Genomic DNA, 6,795 nt, shown 5'->3' on the forward strand with positions numbered 1-6,795 from the left:
CCATTTCCCGCCTCTCCAGTAGATGTTAGTATTTGAAACACCACAAATAAATATTTTACTATTTTACACACAAAATCAAAAGCATTAAGCAGATGTTTCATTGGCTACAAGTCCAGGATATGGACACTGGAAATGAGTAAAATTCCAGGATGCGGTTTCAGCCCATGAACAGCAAAGCCATACTACATCCACTGAACTGCTCCTTTTACTGTCTGGACATTCTGCCCACAGGTTGTTTACAAAACCTTTCAAAGATCCTGGAGTTGGTCCTGCTCCAGATTGTGAACTTGTCCTTAAAGATTCAAGATTGTGAAGGAAATTGTTTTTATTATCATTGTTTAAATGTATTTGGTTAAATGTATGTTTGTATAAATGGATGAGGGGGTTTTACGACACACTGTCCTTAGCTGATAAGGAATAATGTTTGAACTTAGAATCCTCCCAAATGGTTCATTATATGACCCCCCCTGATGAACTTTACTCTTTGTTTGGAAATTGTAACCTCCTACCTGAATTCTTAATAAAAAGAGCACTGGGAGAAGCAGACATTTTGAGGAGCGTAGTGGACATCTTCTGTCACACTTGCTTCTCTCCCTTGTGCATAAGAAACTTGATTCTTGTTGTGGTCTGTTGTTTCCAATTGTGTTTTTCTTTAATGTCTAGATGCATTTATCTGACAAAGATCAACTTTATAAATCCCCGAAGATTAATTAACACTGGCGTTTTCCCAGAACCACAGAAAACTAAGAAACTAAGGAAGATTAAGGAAAAATAAAGAACAGTATGAAGACTAAATGAACTTTATGACTGACATAAGTTAACTCGGAGAGGCAAAAAAGGTCTCTAAAGAAGAAACAATCAACCCAACAGATCATGTCCTTTGGGGTTTGAGGGTGGAACCACTTAAGAACTCTAATTTGTTCATGGGTCCAACGTTTCTCTGGCAAAGTAATTTACCGCTATAGAGAGTCCAGGGTGGGAGAAATTAAGGAAAATGACCCTGAACTCCAAAGAATGGTGTGTAACACAAGGACAGAGAAAATGTCATCATTAGTAGATCCTTTGCAAAAATTGTCTGATTGGACACATGATAAAAGCAACTGCTAGATTGAAGCGATCCATCCAAGAATTCAAAGAAAGGAAGCAAAAAACAACAACACGCACAAATTTGGAAGAAAGAAGAAATGCAGAAAACACGATCTTAAGACTTGTCCAAAAGCAAGCATTCATTGAAGATCTCAAAATTCTGAGATCAAAGGAAACAATCAAAAGGGCCAAGCACAGCAGCACCAGACAATGAATGGAGGTTTTCCAGAGTCAGAGGTTTATTCAGGGTAAGATGGCAAAGTGAGAATACTAAAGTTGCAAGTTAGCGATACCACACTTGACAAAGTTGGAAAATCCACAATCAGTATTTCTTGAGTTTCCAGTACACAAGGTTGGAAATTTGATTAAGGCAGATTAATAATACTCATGAAATGTCGTAAATACAACATTTAAAAAGCTGAGAAACATCCCACATTAAGATTTGGGTGATTTGGTGGGAGTGTAACGGTCATTTGTTAGACTCTTCTGCTTTGCTTATAAGATGTTGGTTATGTTTTAAGAAGCTTATTTTGCAGTTAATTTTATTTTGAAAATACCAGAAGCATTTAGAGTGCTTAGCGCACGTGTTGTATGGACAGAGAAGAGAGATGCTGTAAACACGAACACCCGTGTGTGGATGTGAGAAGGAAAGTGAGACTAACTCCCATCTCGACATGCAGCAAACAAGGTGATATGTTTACATTTGAGGTTTTTTCACCAGATTAGTTAAACTACCCAGAACACAAATGGTTCACCATATGAATGTTTTATCTATTATGTGATGGACGTGTTTATGCTCAAAAGGATTTGTCCTTGGTGAATGACTTTTCATCATCTCTCAATCTGCTGATGAATATCACAAGTCTTTCTTGTCAGGTGCACAAAGGGGCACCTTTAAGAGCTTTCCATTAAATAACTCTGGGTTTTCAAACTAAATAAAGTGACAGAAGAACACATTTAATGTCCAGGTGCTGATCAGTGAGCAGCAGCTGAAAGTCTTCATCTTTACAAGAAATTTTACAATATTTCAGTCTGTCATAAGAGAAAATGTAGTTTCTGTGTGAATTATGAAGTATGAATAGAATAACAGCCAAAATGTAATGAAAGATAAAGAAAATTTGGGTTTTTATGGAGCCAAAATAGGATTTTTTTTTATATAGTGCATTAGTCTTCTGCAAACACACATCCATACACCACCAATGGAGGCAGGACTGCCATCAAGGCACTAACTTCACTGTCTAAAGACCATGTCTTACAGCCACTATGTACATTTTATGCATATTGCACGGACGAAAATTGCTCAAATGTACACATTTTCCACATACACAAAATAACCAGTTCTCTGAAATATTGTTCACAAATCTGTCTAAATCTGTGATAGTGAGCACTTCTCCTTTGCCAATACAATCCATCCCACCTCACAGGTGTGCCATATCAAGATGCTGATTAGACAGCATGATTATTGCACAGGTGTGCCTTAGACTGGCCACAAGAAAAGGCAACTCTGAAATCTTCAGTTGTATCACACAGCACAATGCCACAGATGTCGCAAGTTTTGAGGGAGCGTGCAATTGGCATGCTGATAGCAGGAATGTCCACCAGAGCTGTTGCTAGGGAATTGACTGTCCATTTCTCCACTATAAGCCATCTCCAAATTCGTTTCCGAGAATTTGGCAGCACATCCAACTGGCCTCACAACCGCAGACCACGTGTAACCACACCAGCCCAAGACCTCCACATCCAGCATGTCCACCTCCAAGATCGTCTGAGATCAGCCACTTGGACAGCTGCTGAAACAATCGGTTTGCATAACCACAGAATTTCTGCCCAAACTGCCAGAAACCGTCTCAGGGAAGCTCATCTGCATGCTCGTCGTCTCGACCTCACTCCAGTTCGTCGTCGTAATCGACTTGAGTGGGCAAATGCTCACATGTGATGGCGTCTGGCACGTTGGAGAGGTGTTCTCTTCCCGGATGAATCCCGGTTTACACTGTTCAGGGCAGATGGCAGACAGCAAGTGTGGCGTCGTGTAGGTGAGCGGTTTTCTGATGTCAATGTTGTGGATCTAGTAGCCCATGGTGGTGGTGGGGTCATGGTATGGGCAGGCATACTGTATGTTCACTCTCACAGATTTAGACAGATTTGTGAACAAATATTTCAGAGAACTGGTTATTTTGTGTATGTGGAAAATGTTTCACATCTTTGAGTTCATACCATAAAAAAATGGGACCAATAACAAAAGTGTTGCGTTTATATTTTTGGTCAGTGTAAATAAACGTGGAAAAAGGGAGAAAAGTTGTGGTCTTTTTGTGAAATTTTCACAGATGTATCATAAATGAAACACATTAAAACTACAGAAGAAGTATGTAAAAAAAAACATGTAAATCAATGTAGAATGTGAACTGTGTGTGATGTTTAAATGCAATTCATTAGTGATTCAGGCGTCAATTACGTAATTTTAGCATGACATGTGTGGCGAAATCAAATCAAAACTCAAAACTCGTGTTTATTTCTGCCTTCTCATTTTCATTGACTTTTGATTTTCTATCAATTTCTATTTATTGTGCTTTTAATTATTAGTTTTGTCCTTTGTTTAGTACAGTGTCCTTGGTTTCCTTGAAAGGCACTTTTAAATGAAATAGGTCATTATTATTATTAATATAAAAGTTATACATAGGTGGTACGTCTGCTAAACAGACGTGGACATGCTTGGTACAGTCGTGGAAAGCAATACGTATGCATTTAGCAAAAATCACGCACACTTGCGAAAGATTTACGACATTATTGGGCATAAACTATGATAAAATATGCGTCAACTCTGTAATTCTCAACCGACGAACGCAAGAAACACTTATGAATTACGTGTATCATGTATGGGAAATTTATATGTGGAAAATGCTCAAAATGTTCGTAGAGGCTGTGACACACGGCTTTCACCCAAAGACTCTTCAATAGGGTAATCCAGAGCAGGAATGGAATCTGTGAACTTCTAATACAAGGACCCAAAAAGCAAGTCCACATGGGTTTATACTAGTTCAGGTTGTCATGAAGCTGTTTAATTTTTTTTTATTGCCTAACCTTCAGTGTTATTTTCTTAGTCATCAACCTAGTCTATTTTTTTTTTCAGTCATCAAGCTAAACTGAACAAAACACGCTTTTTTCTTTTTTCACACAAAGTGATGCCCTTGCCTTGTGCAGCTCTCATAAAAGATCCCATTAGAGGACTTCTCTGTGCTCGGCAGCCACACGCTGCTAACGCATTCTCTCTGTTTGGATCAAAAGAGAGGAACAAAAGTCCATCGAGACATTTTGCTGAGTTCCTGTGTTGTTCCAGACATCCTCGACATCCTCTCTAAGGTGACGCAAGACCAATCTACCCCTTTTATCAACCAACTATTTTTTTTTTTTTTTAAAGGAACTTGAAATTGCTTTGGTGAAAATGAGCTGTTGCTGCAGTAAACCAAAAGACGTCAAAGCAAAACCAACTAAACCCCCAAACCTCTTTGAGATTTTACAAGAAATTAAATATTTGTGTGCTTTGAATAAACTTAAGTCACCGCCCTGTTTTTGATTCACGGGTGAAACTTTCTTATTGAGAATTGAAAAAAAAAAAATCAGTTAGCTATTTTCACGTCAGAAGTAGAAAACAAGTTTAATTTATTTACTTATTAGCTTAATTTTAATTTTAGCTTCATATCTTGACTTTTGACTTTCATTAAAACAAAAATCCGCAGTTTGTAACACATAGAAACATGTGAAATAATGTGCTCCAGCTTCACAAACGCTATTATGAAATCAGAGTCTGTGAAAATTAAGAAAGAATTACAACATATGCATAAAAAAGAAAACATACCCCTCCCGCTCTGGGCATCTAAAGATGCTTTTCTCCAAACAAAGGAGCAAGACACGGACAGAAGGTGTGTTGCACCTCAGGACCATCCTAAAATGCAGCTCCATAAATGTACTTCAGATAGTACTTCAGAAGTATTACCAATACTGGACTCGGGTAGAAAAACAGCCTACAACAAAGTGACAAATGACATGCTGAGGGATCTGAAGAGACATCCGTGCCTCACCATGGAGGAAAATCGGAGCTCTTTTCTATCAGACTCGCTGGATTACATTTTCAAATCCTCTGCTGAGCTTGACTTTAGTGCACATCTTCACTGCATGTTAGAAATATGACCAAAAATAAAGAATTGAGAATTAACTTGACTGTTATGCACAAGAAAAATAGCAGCACATGTTAAAAAAGTGTGAAGTATTTGTGGCTAAAATGTTATCTGTCCGTTAAAATTTTTGTACTTGTAATAAGACATTTGTGAGTCTGTAAAACTGTTTGATAACTGTGGAAAAATGCTTTATCTCTGTGTGAAACGGCACACACGAGCATGCGAACGACTAAACCCAAGTTATAAGTCCATTTTTTAAAAATGTGAGTGTGTGATTTTTGGCCTGTGACAGACTGGTGACCTGTCCAGGATGTCCCCTGCTTTCAGCCACGAGTGGCTGGGATAGGCTCCAGCAGCCTGTAACCCTGAAAGGGACAAAACGGGTTTAGAAGATGAACGAATAATTGAATAAATCAACCAATCAGCAGCCTTTCACTGCTGCCAATCGGTTCACTTGGACCAGCCGATTCGATCCATGATATTAATGCTTGGAAAACGGAGACGTGAAGGAGACAATATGAAATGCTGAACGATACCAACAGAATTTCCTAAAACTACTGTAATAATGACCAAAACTTTTTTTAAAATTTGCAATATCATAATGAAATGCATCAGTTACTACATTTTGGGTACCTTCTGTTATTTCGTCTCCACTCCTTCTCCTTAGTTCAGACTAAAGACATTTTTTTTGACCTGGCATGGATACCATGCATTTGATCGTCTGGTCCAAGCAGCGCACCGATTGGATGACAGTGAAAGGCTGCTGATTGGCTGATTTATTGAGTAGCAGAAGAATTGTATTTGTGACTTAGGTTTTCTCATTGCATGCTTGTATGTGCCCATGACATTTCACAGCTACAAAATAGTTTTACAGACGCACAGTTCTGTCTTATTACAGATACAACATTTTTTACAGATTGGCAATCTTTTTTCATTTAGTACAAAATCTTTTTTCCTATAGAAATCTCAAATCTCAAATCTCTCATTACAAGCATGACATTTTTTTGCGGACAGACAATATTTTGCAACAATTCTAAATAGAGAAAGAGAACTTTGAGAATGTTAAGGAACGGTGGATAAAGTCCAAGAGATAGAAAACATCACAGTTGTCAAATTTCTGATGAAAGCAGGAGGTCTGAACCCCCACATGACCACAAAGAACTGCAGTCTGGATGTCTGACAGCAGGGGTTGAGGTTTTAGGTTGCAGAAGGTTGGAACTCAAAAGCTAATTGGATAAAGGCTAAAACCAAAGCTATTCCTCTAAAAGCTATGTAAAAACCTTAGTATGTGGTTTGCTTTAAATCATATTAATAAGGGCATTTTGTTCTATGGTGCAGTCAAGAAACTTGAATAATTCTGCATGTAAATGATTAGAGAAAAAAGGAGTGGATAAGTAGAAAAAACAAATCCATGCCAGTTGTAATAATTTTACAGATGTTTCTGTCAAGCAAGAAAAAAAGGGAACACTGTGAGGAACTTTTACATTTCAAAAATCCTGCTGGTTTGTTAATGGACAGCTGCAGTGTGCATGAATTT

Source organism: Oryzias latipes, chromosome 1, assembly GCF_053564925.1.
Source record: "Oryzias latipes strain Hd-rR chromosome 1, Olatipes_Hd-rR_3.1".
Taxonomy (NCBI): Eukaryota; Metazoa; Chordata; class Actinopteri; order Beloniformes; family Adrianichthyidae; genus Oryzias; species Oryzias latipes.